Source organism: Schistocerca nitens, chromosome 5, assembly GCF_023898315.1.
Source record: "Schistocerca nitens isolate TAMUIC-IGC-003100 chromosome 5, iqSchNite1.1, whole genome shotgun sequence".
NCBI lineage: Eukaryota > Metazoa > Arthropoda > Insecta > Orthoptera > Acrididae > Schistocerca > Schistocerca nitens.
In genome coordinates, this window is record NC_064618.1 from 288,494,503 (window position 1) to 288,510,286 (window position 15,784).

Sequence of the window (15,784 nt, forward strand, 5' to 3'; positions counted from 1 at the left end):
GTCCAAAGATAAACAAATTAATGTGTGAACAATACAACCTCTGGTTGTATACCACAGCGCAGAGCCACCACTGGCAGATTTTTTCACTAAAAAAGGCGGGAGATGAAAATTATTGAATTAAAACACAACGTAACGTGTTTGTGTGTTGCGGCTTGTGACTAATGTGGATTGGTTTAGAAAGCGGAATTGCGGATCTTGAAAGAATATAAGTAAGGTATCTATATTAAGCATATTCCTCTGTAGTACTGACTGTTTATGCGCTGTTATCGGGTGAGGGAACTTACCAGTAATTTTTTAGCATATGATCTTGTACGTGAAATAACACAGAGAGCAATATCGCTGTCATACTGTGAACCACTTTCATGTGGGCTACATATTCTTCATTGCTGTATAATGTATGGAACTGAAGCTCTCTTTTACGGAGTTTCTGCAGATGTGTTTTGAATGACAAGTTTTGGGGAAGCATATCAAAACAAGTTGACAGACATAGTTTAGGCAGCATAGTTCCAAATTGTAATAGTTTAATGCTCCCTGGATCGTTTGAACGATTGATCGTATTGATGTGAAACAAGTATAAATGTAACAAAATATTGAAGAATTTCAAGATTTTTTGAATATACAGATGTGGGTCAGTATACTCACTACCTTTTGCATATTACAATGGTAGAAATTTCTGCGTGGGATAGGAGTTCTCAAGGAGAAACTTCTTCAGTTTGTTTCCAAACTTAACTGTGCTGTCTGTCAGACAGTTTCTATGACTGGGTAAGTGACCAAAAATTTTTGGTGCAGCATTTGCCCCATGCTTGGGGCTAAAGACAAGTAACAATGTGAGGTAATTAGTTATTTTTTCTCCTCATATTCCAATTATGTACATCAGTGTCCCTCCTGAGTTAGGCCTGCATTGGATTATTTACAACAAACCTCACGAGGGATAAATATGTAGGAAAGCAGTAGACACAATGCCCGACTCTTATGGATGAGCACCAAATCTTGCCCTTACAGCACATTCTTGAACAACTTTGACTTACTTTCTTAAAGCTGTTTTACCCCAAAGCATTATTCCGTAGGCTTATGGAATTGTTGACTGAAAATCTGAAAGACGTGAATTACTGATTTCTTTTTGCCCAAGATTTGCAGTGGTTCTAAGTGCAGATGTGGCAGAATGAATTTGTTTTACGAGTTCCAAAGTTTGCTTTTTCCAGTTAAAATTCTCATCCCCATGGACACCTGAAAGTTTTGATGTTTCTGCACCGTTTATTATGTTGACACTTTTTGTTACACTTGTTATTGATGTGGTTCCTCTACATGTGCAGAACGGATTATGTTGACTCATTTTAAAATTGAGAGAGAGACCATTCATGGAAAACCAGTCAATAACACCATTAGGAACATTATCATTTCTTTTGTTGCTGTGTGTATGCTTGTATTGATTACAGTACTAGCATTGTCAGCCAACAGAACAAATTATATAGGTTGAGTGTTATATGAGAGATCATTTACATATATGATGAACAATCGCAGACCTGAATGGCTCTGAGCACTATGGGACTTAACTTCTGAAGTCATCAGTCCCCTAGAACTTAGAACTACTTAAACCCGAGGCAGGATTTGAACCTGCGATCGTAGTGGTCGCGCGGTTCCACACTGTAGTGCCTAGAACCGCTCGGCCTCCCCGGCTGGCAATGGCAGACCTAATATTGAGCCTAGGGGAGCTGCATGTGTGATTTCTCCCGTCAATGGAATCTCTCCAGATTGCTGTTGTTGTTGCAGTCTTCAGTACAGAGACTGGTTTGATGTAGCTCTCCTTGTTACTCTATCCTGTGCAAGTTTCTTCATCTCCAAGTCACTAATGCACGACCGAGCGAGGTGGCGCAGTGGTTAGACACTGGACTCGCATTTGGGAGGATGACGGTTCAATCCTGCGTCCGGCCATCCTGATTTAGGTTTTCCGTGATTTTCCCTAAATTGCTCCAGGCAAATGCCGGGATGGTTCCTTTCAAAGGGCATGGCAGACTTCCTTCCCCGTCCTTCCCTAATCCGATGAGACCGATGACCTCGCTGTCTGGTCTCCTTCCCCGAAACAACCAACCAACCACTAATGCACCCTACATCCTTCCGAATCTGCATTTTTCATCTCTTTGTCTCACTCAATGATTTTTACTCCACACTGCCCTCCAATACTAAATTTGTGATCCGTTGATGCCTCAGAACATGTCCTATCAACCATTCCCTTCTTCTAGTCAAGTTGTTCCCCAAATTCGTCTTGTCCCCAATTCTATTCAGTACCTGCTCATTAGTTACGTGATCTACCCATCAAATCTTCAGTATTCTTCTTTAGTAGCACATTTTGAGAGCTGCTGTGGAAATACGGAAGCGTGTGATCCCACCCGTCTGCTTTGACCCATGACGTCACAAATATGGTGGAAACTACCATAAACCACGATTGCAATATGGCACACAAAAAGTCGGTACATACACATTATGAGGATGAAAATACATCGTAAAACAAACACACACGCTTTCCACAAAAAGCCTAATGACACTAACGGGACAAGTGCTGGAAATGGGGTGTTTTTGGGTGGGGGCAAACTAAATATAAATAAATTTAGACACCCACCCCCATACAAAACCACACAAAACAACGAAAAAAACTGACATCACAAAACGCCCCAAATATCACAAAACACAATATCATCTGGAATCGGAAACTTCCCTTGACCCATATAGCTCAACAGCAGCTCCCGATCCCATAAATTAGGATCATACACTTCCCTTGGCCTATATAGCTCAAAAACATCTCCCGATACCAATATCAACATACACAGCCACACATTGGGATCGAACACTTCCCTTGACCTGCGCACTGTTAATTTTATCCGTCATATCCATTCCTGAACAAAAACAACAACTGATTAATTTTACTAAAATTACCACACGCTGTACAGTGAACAACACTAAATTAACCTTCACACAAAATCGTTGACTCACTGAAACGAATTCCACTACAAACACAGCTGACACTCAAACAATTCTGGATAATGAGCAAAAGCAAACTGAGCCCATTACACCACACAAACGAAAACCCTGAACATACCACCAGAGAGCACAACAAACCGCAACACGACAACATCTACAAACACGCCACACTCACAAACCAATCTCTACGCCGTCATGACGTCACACATGACAACACCCTTACGTCACAGGTCTAAGCCGACGCATGGGATCGGACACTTCTGTCGACCCGCTTCTGTTCTCTTCTTGTTCAAACTATTTATCACCCATGTTCCACTTCCATACATGGCTACACTCCATGCAAATACTTTCAGAAACGACTTCCTGACACTTAAATCTGTACTCGATGTTAACAAATTTCTCTTCTTCAGAAACACTTTCCTTGCTATAGTCAGTTTACATTTTATAACCTCCCTACAGTCATCAGTTATTTTGCTTCCTAAATAGCAAAACTCATTTACTACTTTGTCTCGTTTCCTAATCTAGTTCCCTCAGCATCACCTGATTTAATTTGACTACACTCCATTATCTTCATTTTGCTTTTGTTGGTGTTCATCTTATATCCTCCTTTGAAGACACTGTCAATTCCATTCATCTGCTCTTCCAGGTCCTTAGCTGTCTCTGACAGAATTACAATGCCATCCGCAAATCTCAACGTTTTTATTTTTTATCCGTGGATTTTAATTCCTTTCCAAATATTTCTTTTGTTTCCTTTACTGCTTGCTCAGTATACAGATTGAATAACATCTGTGATAGGCTACAAGCCTGTGTCACACCTTTCCCAACCCTTGCTTCCCTTTCATGGCTCTCGACTCTGATAACTGCCATCTGGTTTCTGTCCAATTTGTAAACAGCCTTTCACTCCCTGTATTTTACTCCTGCCACCTTCAGAATTTGAAAGATAGTGTTCCAGCCAACATTTTCAACAGCTTTCTCCAATTCTACAAATGGTAGAAATGTGGTTTTGCCTTTCCTTAATCTGTCTTCTAAGATAAGTCGTAGGGTCAGTATTGCCTCATGCGTTCCAACATTTCTATTGAATCCAAACTGATCTTCCCCGAGGTCGCCTTCTACCAGTTTTTCCCTTCATTGGTAAAGAGTTTGTGTTCGGGGTTTGCAGACGTGACTTATTGAACTGATAGTTCGATAATTTTCACACCTGTTGACACCTGCTTTCTTTGGAATTGGAATTATTATATTCTTCTTGAAGTCTGATGGTATTTCGCCTTTCTCATACATTTTGCTCACCAGATGGCAGAAGTTTTTCAGGGCTGCCTCTCCCAGTGATTGAATTATGAAGTACAACTTTCAGCGTTCTTTTGGTTAGATATGACACTATTCATTTGTTGGCTATACCATTAATTCCATAAAACCTCAGTTTATCTATGAGGATATTGTGGTCCACACAGTCAAATGCCCAAGACAGGTAATAGAGAATACCAACTGGTGCTGTTTTGTTAGTTAATTTTGTAAAATTTGTGAAGTGAACATTTAAATGACATTCTCAGTTAGCAATTTTTTTTTGAAGTCCGAACTGTGATTTACTGGAGATATTATTGTTGCTCAGGTGGGCTATTATTCGAGAATACACCACCTCAAAAATTTTGGGAAATGTCAGTAGTGATGCTGTTGACATCTCTCATATCACCTTTCTTATTGAGGGGTTTAACTGTGGCATATTCCAATCTCTCTGGAAAAATGCCTTGAGTAAGTGATGCATTACATCTTTCAGATAAGAAAGTGCATACTGTATATCGGAATAAATCTTTAGTACTCTCTTGGAAGCATCATCAGATCAATAGAAGCTTTTATTTTTAAGGTAATATATTAATTTAATGTATTTCAGAGGGAAAAGTTGGTGATACATTCATATGATTGAATTATTTTCTAAATTTTGCCACTAATGTATTATCAGAACAACTGCTGTGTATTAATAGTTGGCGATATGTAGACCTATACGTTCTGTGATCACGAAATTGTGGGAGTCTACATAATATTATAATGTGTATGTCTCAGGGTTTGACCTCCGCTTCTAAATTTTCTCGCCGTAGTGTGAGCTGTTTTGGGAAGTACTCTCTCCCTAGCATCTATATTGTAGAAACCTCTGCCCCCATTCCATCCCTCCTTCCTTCTCGTCCTCCGTCCCACTAGGTCACCAGCCCATGTTGCCAGTCTGTGAAGTGGGGCTGTTACGTACCTATCTGGCTGAGCCCCCTGATAATACAGGGATCACACTTCTGATACCTGAGCTGTTGCCTCCTCATGTATGCATAGGAGCTATTGCTTGTCATTCTGGAGCATCAGAACTCCCTGCAGCGACCATGCCAGACAGCCCTCGCTGCAGCTGGGTGGTGCCCATGGGAAGAGCCCCTGATCAGAGTGGATGGTATCAGGGTGGATGCTGTGTGTATGAAACACACCAAACTCTGAAAAGCTGGCTGTTCTTCCACAGCTGTGTATTTGGTTGGGAATGGATCATTGTATGCTGCTGGTGCTTGTGACCCTGCAGCCTTCCCTTCCGTGGCTACACCATGGGAGGAGGGCCAGGCTTGCTGGCTTGGGATGAAACACTTTCCTGCTACCAGCTAGGATGGATGTGGATTGCCACAAAGGTATTATTTTTTGTTGAAAATATCGAAGACAAGTTTGGTGAAATGGAGTCTCTCAGTAAGATGCAGTCAGGTTCACTGTTGATCAGAACTGCTTCTGCTGCCCAATATGCAGTCCTTCGTGCTTTGCTCATTTTGGCGATGTCCCAGTATCTACTGCTTTGCATCAGTATTTGAATGTGGTCCAGGGAGTCATTTTTCATAGGTACCTCATCCTTCAAACTGATAAGGAACTCCAGACCCAACAGGAATGATGGGGCATTCATTTTGTCTGATGTGTGCAGAAAGATCTTAAGGACAACCATACTGATACCAGTGCCTTTATTCTGGCTTTTGAGGGAGAGACCCTCCTGGAGAAGGTCGAGGTATGTGTTATCGGTGTGATGTGAAGCCGTATGTCTCGCCACCCATAAAGTGCTTTTGGTCCTTGCGTTTTGGGCACATGTCTTCCCAATGTACGGCAGTGCCTATGTGTGGTTAATGTGGACAGCCACTCCACGAGAGGAGCCTCTTTGCTCTACCACACATGTGTGTTAATTGTCATGACCGTCACTCTCCACACTCACCAGATGGCCCGGCATGTAAGAAGGAAAAGAAAATACAGGAGTATAAGTCTCTTGATTGTTCATCTTATGCTGAGCCTTGTCAGAAATCTGAGCAACTTAAACTTGTGTCGATGACTTCTACTGTTGCCTCAATTACGTATTTTCCCCCTCCCTCTTCCTTACCCCAGTCCTCTCCCCACCCTCCTCTCCCCCACCTCTGTAGTTTCCATACCCTCACCTCCAGGTGTCATACCCCTCCCCGGCCAGAGAAGTGTCCCACTTCTTTGTTTCCCGCTGGTGATGGGGCTTCCTCTGGGGATCTCTCCTCCCCAGCATCCACAACTGCTACCACTACTCAGCTATAGGCACAGTCTGTGTGCCCCAAAGTTGCCTGTTCTCTTTCAGTTCTTGATCTTGCCGAAGCCTCTCTCCCTCCATCCCCTGGTTCCTCCCCTCCCCCCTGCACCCCTTCCTCTGCCCCCCCTCCTCTTCCAGTGTCCCTGGAGGTATCATCTCACCCCTCGCCACGTGAGTCTGGCCTCTTACTTGTAGGTATCATCCCATCCTTATTTGGTGACAGGTAGTGACCTGGCTGTGTGAGTGGCTCCAGCCCGTTCGCCTCCCATTTGGACAACTGCTCCGTGATTATTCAGTGGAACTGTAATGGATTTTACCTTCACCCCACAGAATTGCAATCCCTTATTGCCTTTTATTTGCCTGCTTGTGTTGTTCTCTAGGAACCACGTTTTACTGAGGTTCACTCGCCAACCCTTCGTGGGTTTTGTGATTTTTAAGAACCTGGCCGGCCCTTTGAGGGCTTCCTGTAGCGTTCTCATGTAGGTCTGTATGGTCATTGTTAGTACATGGATCCCACTTCATACCACATTGGAAGCAGTTGCCGTCCAGGTCCACTTGGACCCAGTGGTCAGGTTTGCAATCCCTTTCCCGACAGGCCACCTTCACCTGCTGCCCTAACTGCCCCCCCCCCTCCCTCCCCCTGTCGATTTAATTATCATTTCATTGTAGAGAAGCTGCATGGTCATCAATGGTATCTGTTCTTTCAGGAGCAGATACTACTTTCATATACAGTTAAAATATGGCTGCCCGGCCATTGACCTACTTGTGCGAACGCACACGCTATGCCCCAATTCGTACGGGACTTGGTAGATTAATCTGCCTCGAGTAATGAGTGTGGTGGGCAAACATCTACTAGGCGCACTATGAATGTAGTGGAGTGGACATGTTGGAATGTGGGTCTCACGGGAGTGTGCAAGGGATAAGTCCCCGCAGGCGCACTATCCTCTGTGCCCTCGGTGGCTCAGATGGATAGAGCGTCTGACATTTAAGCAGGAGATCCCGGGTTTGAGTCCCAGTTGGGGTACACATTTTCAGCATGTCCCCAATGATGTGTATCAACGCCTGTTTGCAGCTTGGATGTCAATATAATCATCATTTCATTCTAGAGAAGCTGCATGGTCACCAATGGTATCTGTTCATTTGGGAACAGATACTACCTTCATATATAATTCTATTGTTCCCTTCCCACCTCCTGTTGACTCGGTTACCCCATATACTGGTATTTAAGTACTGAGGGCATAAGGAAGTGTGAACTGTGTGGATTATTTCAAGGTGTGTGGTTTGACATACATGCAATACACCCACCCAGAATCACGGAGGGGAAGAGACAGATAGTTGAAGAGCGAAAAATTTTATATTGACTTGGAAACATTGGAATACAGATATATGTTCATCTTTTTTTCATACATATGTCTTTGGCACAGGCATGATTCTATTGCATCTTTGCTCCGCTCAGTGTTCCGATACTTATTAGATGACATATAATTTATGGCTAAACGAAAATATGATCTATCGCACCCGCTGGGCTTTCCATCCCAGGTCACGTTTACACTTTTTTGTCAGATTTTATTGATGAAGTTGTCTGTGATCTGTCCGATAAGATAATATGTGCTGTTGTCACTGCTGTTCACCACTTGATGAGCCCTGTTCACTGTTGGTCAGTTCTGTGATGGAGCACAGCCATTACTACCACCATCCGGGATTGTAGTCATGCCTTGCAACATCTTAAGCGACACCCATCCTCTGCCAATCTTATCTTTAAATGTCTTTGCGCTAGAGTCCATTATTTAATCAGAGCAAGTCCCAAGAGATGTTTAGAGTTTTGGTTGTCACCGTTCTCAGTTTTCCACAGACCCAGGAGAATGGCGTTCCACAGGGCTCGGTTTTAGATGTCCTTTTTCTTATCGCTAGTAATGGACTTACGACCTCTGCTGTGGACTGTTGGTCACCCCTGCTCTGTATGTGGATGATTTCTGTATTTAGGCTAGCTGCAACCCAGTGGTCTCTGCGGAATGACAGCTCTAGGGTGCCATCCAACTCGCTTCCACATGGACGCTCTCGCACGGTTTTCAGCACACTCCCATAAATTGAGGTTAGTCCATTTCTGTTGCCATACTACAGACCATCCTGATCTGGAGCTTTACCTCAATTCCCAACACCTGACAGTGGTCCCCCAGTTCCGTTTCTTGGGCCATCTTTATGACAACAAGCTTACTTGGTTGCCTTGTATCTGTCATTTGAAGGTTGGTTGCTTTCATGAACTCAATGTTCTTCACTTCCTTGACCACGCATCTTGAGACGTGGATCGTTTAAAATGTTTTCGCCTTTACTGAACATCAGTTCTGACATGTCTGGACTATGGTTGTAAAGTTTATGGATCAGCTGCCCCTTTCTCGATGCTCCTTTTGGACCCATTTCACCATCTGCTTTTTGCACTAGCCTTGTCGTTAGTCTTCTGGTTAACACTGGCATCCTTCCCATTTTGATTTGGTGGTTCCAGCTCCTGGTTTCCTGTGCCTTCACTATCCGCTCTTCCACTGTTCACCTCTTCTATTGTACTCTTTTCATGGCTTCGGGCCGTCACCTGGCTGCTGCCCGCTCTCAGGGGGGTTTACTGGTTGGATTCCACCTTGCTTCTCTTCGCCGTGTTTTCCATCTCTTCCGGGGTCCAGAAACATCCTTTGCTCCCATGGTGTTCCATTGGTTGCTCTGAATGCTCTTATGGGAGTTTCAGAATGCCATTGTTTTTTATACCGATGGCTCTATATCTGCTGATGGTGTGGGGTTTACCTTCACATCTTTTGTTGGCACGGGACAATATCTCTTGCCTGCCATGTGCTGGGTGTTTACGGCAGAATTGATGGCCATCCATTGGACCCTCTGTTTTATTAAACGATCCTCCCCCACCTGAGTTGTGTTATGTACAGACTCAATAAGTGGCCTCCAGGCTATCACTCAGTCTTCTCACCATCGCCCTTTCAGAGTATGCTGATGCAATAGCTCCATACTTAGCAATCGTTTACAACCGCTTGCTCGATGAAAAATCTGTACCCAAAGACTGAGTAGTTTCACAGGTCACACAAATATTCAAGAAAGGCAATAAGAGTAACACACTAAATTGCAGGCCCATATCATTAACGTCAATATGCAGCAGAATTTTAGAACATATATAGTGTTTGAGCGTTGTGAATTACCTCAAAGAGGATGGTCTATTGACACATGGTCAACACGGATTTGGAAACATCATTGTTTTGAAACAAAACTGGCTCTTTACTCACACAAAGTGTTGAGTGGTATTGACAAGGGATTTCAAATTTATTTCGTATTTTTGTATTTCCAGAAGGCTTTTTACACTGTACCTCACAATTGGCTTGTAATAAAGTTGCTTGCTTATGGAATATTGTCTCAGTTATGTGACTGGATTTACGATTTCCTGTCAGAGGTCACAGTTCGTAGCAACTGACGGAAAGTCATTGAGTAAAACAGAAGTTATTTCCGGCATTTCCTAAAGTAGTATTATAGGCCTTTTGCTGTTCCTTGACTGTATAAACGGTTTAGGAGACCATCTGAGCTGCCATCTCAGGTTGTTTGCAGATGATGCTGTTGGTTTATCATCTAGTAAAGTCATTGGAAGATCAAAACAAATTGCAAAACAATTTAGAAAAGATATCTGTATGGTGTGAAAATTGGCAGTGGACCTTAAATAATGAAAAGTGTGAGGTCATCCACATGAGTGATAAAAGAAATATGTTAAACTTCGGTTACATGGTAAATTGATCAAATCTAAGGGCCATAAGTTCAACTAAATACCTAGAAATTACAATTACGAACAACTTAAATTGGAACCAACTTAATCTCTTCTGCCTTAACACTGGAGCACCCACTTTCCTTTCTGACTTCTGGCACACCTATTCCTGTTTGGACCTATCCTTCTGCACTGCCCAGCTTGCCTATTGTCTTCAGTGGACTGTTCTCTTTGACACCTACTCGAGTGACCGTTTCCCGTGTGCTATCCGTTTGCTGACTCTGACCCCACGTGCATGCACACCCAAATGGCAGCTTACTAAGGCTGACTGGCAGCTTTACTCCTCCCTGGCGACCTTCAAAGAACAAGATTTCCCCAGTTGTGATGACCAGGTGGAATATCTCTAAAACGGTATCCTTACTGCCACAGAATGTTCCATTCCTCACACTTCCTCTACCTTGTCGTGTCCCTGTCAGTTGGTGGACTGAGGCATGCCACAGCACAATTTGTGCATGGAGAGGTGCTCCCCATGTTTTTAACCGACATCCTACGATGGCAAACTGCATTCATTATAAAAAGATGCGTGCAAAGTGTCGTTGAGTTCTTCGAGATAGCAAAAGAGCTAGCTGGATTTCATTCACTAGTTCTTTTAACAGTTCCACCCTTTGCTCTGTCATGTGGGCCAACCTCTGATGACTCTCTGGAACCAAGATCCATTCCCCAATTTTTGGCCTGACAGTAGCAGACGATGTCATTGTGGATCCTGTTGCTATCTCCAACACCTTGGGCCGCCATTTGACAGACATTTTGAGCTCTTCCCACCATCACTCTGGACCTTCTTCATCAGAAATGAGTGGAGGAGGCTCAGGTGATACCCTTCTCTTCTCCGAATCGTGGTGCTACAGTGCCGCCTTTACTATGAGCAAGCTAGATCATTTTCTCAGTTCATCCCGATCCTCTGCCCCAGGACCAGAAGCTGTCCACATTCAGATCTTGCAGCACCTTTCTCTTGCAAGCAAGCACTTTCCGCATCTGGGCAGAGGCACATTTCCCAGACGTTGGCGTGAAGTCACTGTCATACCGGTACCTAAGCCCGGTAAGGACAAAAACCTACCTTATAGCTACCGCCACACCTCTCACTAGATGCGTTTGCAAGGTGGTGGAACTTATGATTCATGCCCAGCTGGTATAGTGACTCGAGTCTTGCAATTTACTTACAAATGCACAGTGTGGATTTCAAGTGCAGCATTCTGCAGTTGACCATCTCATTACTTTGTCCACCCTGCTCCGGAATGGTTTTCTGCGGAAATCCTAGACTGTGCCCATGTTTTTCGATTTGGAGAAGGCTTATGACACCTGTTGGAGAACTGGTATCCTCTGTACTCTTTACACGTGGGGTTTCTGTGGGTGCCTGCCTCCTCTTTTTTTTACAAGACCGAGTTTTCAAGTTGGGTGTGGGTTCTGCCTTCTCGGACACCTTTATCCAGGAAAATGGTGTGCCTCAGGATTCTGCCGTGATCGTTGTCCTCTTTGCTATCGCCATCAACCCTATGAAGGCCTGTCTCCCACTGGGCATCTCCGGCTCCCTTTTTGTTGATGATTTTGCCATGTATTGCAGTTCCCCATAGACCTGTCTCACTCAGCAACGTCTTCAGCTATGTCTTGATTGTCTTTACTCCTGGAGCATCGATGGTGGCTTTCACTTTTCCACTGTCAAAACTGTCTGTATGAATTTCTGGCGGTGCAGTTGGTTGCTCCCACCTCCCACCATCTTTACATCTTGGGCCTGTTACCCTTCCGTTTATTGAAACTATGAAATTCCTGGGACTCATGCTCGATAGGAAACACTATTGGTCCTCCCCACACACTATGGCTCCCATTCAGTGTGCCCCTTTTTGGCGAGTTCGTGCTTAGCTACTGTGAGTCTCCAGCCTTTGCAGCACCTCTTCCCTTTCTGTGCTGAATGTCTATCCTTCTGTCATATTTTTCCCCTCCCTTGGGGAATATGTGTGGGATATTTTTGGGAATGTTTTCTGAGTTGTTAATAGCTTGACATCAGAACTGCCCCTCATCTGTTTCTCATTTCTTTCTTCGTTCTCTATCTATGATCCTTCCTCTGTGTTTCTTCTGCCTCCCTGTGCACTCCTGAAGGCCGGCACATGCATTTGACACATAACAGGTGGCTGGGTAACGCATAATTCCCAGCCCACTGTCGATAAGCAGGGTTCATACATAACCCTGGTAGAGGCCAGGTTCAGGAAGGGGTGATTGCCTGAGCTGTTACCTTCCCAAATCGCTAATTGGTTCCTCTGTCAGGAGTTTGGAAGGTGTGACCTGAGATGTGAACAATCACCTAAGTTGGTTGAGCCCAAGAAGGGCCCCCAATTGGAAGGAGCATGCCATCAGAGGCACTGGCAATCGGGAAGATTTTCTCGCAATGAGCCAATCATCATCTCAGTTTGTGTTTACTAAATATAAATGGAATGAGGTTAAAGATTCAAAGAATCTCCCAGTTGCACCTCGGTTCCTCATGTTATCACGTACGGAAGGAGGTCAGTGCTTTGTTACAATCCATCTGCTTATTACTCAGATAAGTGTTGATGCAATAGCGAGCTGTGTGAAATCCTGCTCTCTTTTAGATAATGGAACTGCTTTTGGAGACCAGTTGTGATTTTCAAGTCCAACAACCGCTTGTAACTTCGCTACTCCATGGCTATCCTGTTCATGTTGAGGTTCATCGAAAACTGAATTCTTCACGTGGTGGTATTTACTCTTGGCTGCTCAGTGGTCTGACCGAGGGAGAAATCCAAACTCACCTCTCTGATCAAGGCATCATTGCAGTCCATCGGGTAATGAAAAAGGTTGATACAACCTTAGAGCCTACACACACTCTTTCTCTCACATTTGGTAGAGTAGCGTTTCCATCAAAGATCAAAGTAGGCTATGAAGTCATCACGGTACAACAGAACATTCCAAACCCGATTTGTTGCTATAGGTGCCAACATTACAACACCACTTGCATGTCGTGTAAAACACAGCCATATATGTTATTGTGGTAAGGATGCTCATGAGGATGATTGCCTGCCTCCATGTCCCTGCTGTATCAGTTACAGTGGCATCCATGCAGCCTCATCCCGAGAATGTCTCATTTATCTCAATGAGCAGGCCGTCCAGGAGATAGGGGTAAAGGAAAAAGTAACTTAACCCTGTCACTCGCAAGCTGTTGGCTAGTCGAAAGCCCTGCTTTTTACCATCTGGAACTTGCAGTACCATTCATGCTGTGCATCGCTTCAGGAAGGAGATAGCCACACAGACTTGCGACCTCAAATACAGCACTACAGCTGTGAAATCGCCCAGTATCATGGTAGTATCCCTGTATCCTTCTCCTCCAGCTGCGCAGCAGGCCACCAGATCTTCGGTCCCAGCAGCGAAATCGCTTGCTTCACAACTGGCAGGCTGGAAAGGACAAAAAGAACACTCCCGCGAAGACTTCTTATGTCCCTCCACCCAACAACCATCTGCATCTTCAAGTGCCAACCACAAAGGCTGTAAGAAATCAAAGACAGACTGACTTCTTCCCTGTTTTGGAGATCCTTTTCAAGCGTGCTTCCACGTGATACTGTTACCTGGCCAACCTCCATTTCACTGGTGTGAATCGCCTACCATTCTTCTGCCGTGAAATCTGCAGGCTGATCCAGTGAGAATGCTAAAGCCTCTGTAGATCTCATGGAACAGGTCCTCCAGCCTCTTCATGCTGTATCAGTGAGTCTTCAAAGGCTGACACTCGGCAGCTGCCAAGGTGACAACCCTTCATTTGTTCCCTCTTCCCCTTATCCCGTCATCCCTCTCCTCTGGTGGAAAGTTTGCAGCATTAGATCCAACAAGGAGGAATTACGGCTGCTCTTGGAATCACACAGTCTGCTTGTTTTCTTTCTCCAAGAAACAAAATGTGTCCTTGCAACTGCTGTGACCTCTCATATTTCCATCCGGTCTATTTCAACCTTCCCTCCCCTGAGGACAGCATTCCATACTGTGGGGGAGTCGTGCAGCTCGTGTGGAATGATGTTCATAGCCAAACCATCTCATTAAACACTTGACTGCAAGCTGCTGCAGTCCACATTATCCTTCCTCGCTTCACGTTTTCTCTTTGCAACATCTGTATCCCTCCGTCATTTGCTGTCACCAGAGCAGACTTCCTCCAGCTTATTGGTCAACTCCCTCACCCCTTTTTTCTGCTTGGCGATTTAAATGCATGCTATCCTTTTTGGGGCTCTTCCAGAACCTGCCAGAGGTGCCCTCTTGCTGACCTTCTCAATCAACTCAACCTCATTTGCATTAACACTGGAACACCTGCATTCCTTGCAGACTCCACACACACTACTCCCATTTGGACCTCTCTTTCGGCACTGCCCAGCTTGCTTGTCATCTTGAGTTGTCTATTCTCACTGACAAGTACTCGAGCGACTGTTTCCCATGTGCTATCCATTTGCTGACCCCTATCCCATCTACGGTGAACCCAATTGGCAGCTTTCTAAGGTTGACTAGCGGCTTTACTCCTCCCTGGTGACCTTCAATAAACAAAATTTCCCCAGTGGTGATGACCAGGTAGAATACCTTACAAATTTTATCCTTGCTGCCACAGAATATTCTATACCTTGCACTTCACCTTGACCACACCATGTTCCAGTCCCCTGGTGGACTGATGCATGCAACAATGCGATTCACATGTGGAGACATGCTCTCAGGGTTTTTAACTGTCATCCTTAGATGGCGAGCTGTATTTGTTATAAACAGTTGCGTTCACAATGTCGTCATATTCTTCAAGATAGCAAAAAAGCTAGCTGGATTTCATTTGCTAGTTAAAAAGATCACCACATGAAGCGAAGGTGGTGAAGGGTTCACACCCGTCGGGTATGTGGCAGATAGCGTGAAGTTAAGCTGCTGGAGAAATAGCCAAAAGTGAACTCCAGGAGGTAACAGAGAAGAATGATGTGCCCCATGCTGGCAGTCAAGGATACCGCTCCCTCTTCCATTATGTGGGGCAACCTCCGATGGCTTTCTGGAACCAATGTCCATTTTCCAGTTTCTGGCCTGGCCGTAGCAAATGATGTCATTGTGGACCCTGTTGTTATCTCAAACACCTTTGGCTGCTGTTTTGTGGAGATTTCGAATTCCACCCACTATCACCCCACCTTTCTCCATTGGAAACAAATGGAGGAGACTCAAGTGGTACCCCTCTCCTTTCAGGATTGTGAATGCTGCAATGCTGCCTTTACTATGAGGGAGCTAGATCATGCTCTCACTTCATCCTGATCTTCCACCCCAGGGCCGGATGATGATCACATTTGGATTTTGCAGCACCTTTCTCTTGCGGACAAGCACTGTCTCCTGTGTATGTACTATTGCATTTGGGCAGATGACACATTTCCCAGATGCTGGTGTGAAGCCCCTGTCATACCCATACCTAAACCTAGTAACACAAACTTCCAGCTGCTGCCCCATTTCTCTCACCA

The 15,784-nt window shown here is 44.6% G+C and overlaps 1 protein-coding gene across 3 annotated transcripts in view; it reads left to right on the top strand.

Moving 5' to 3' along the window:
- The first annotated feature begins 103 nt into the window (after window positions 1-103).
- LOC126260049 (claspin-like) overlaps window positions 104-15,784 on the top strand; it is a 172,779-nt gene continuing 157,098 nt past the window's right edge. The window contains exon 1 of one of the 3 annotated variants that reach the window (XM_049957237.1): window positions 104-209. The gene's annotated coding sequence lies outside the window, so the exon portion shown is untranslated. Of the gene's footprint in view, window positions 215-746; window positions 763-15,784 lie in introns of those variants that run through there. The other 2 variants (XM_049957236.1, XM_049957238.1) reach the window with 2 other exon arrangements.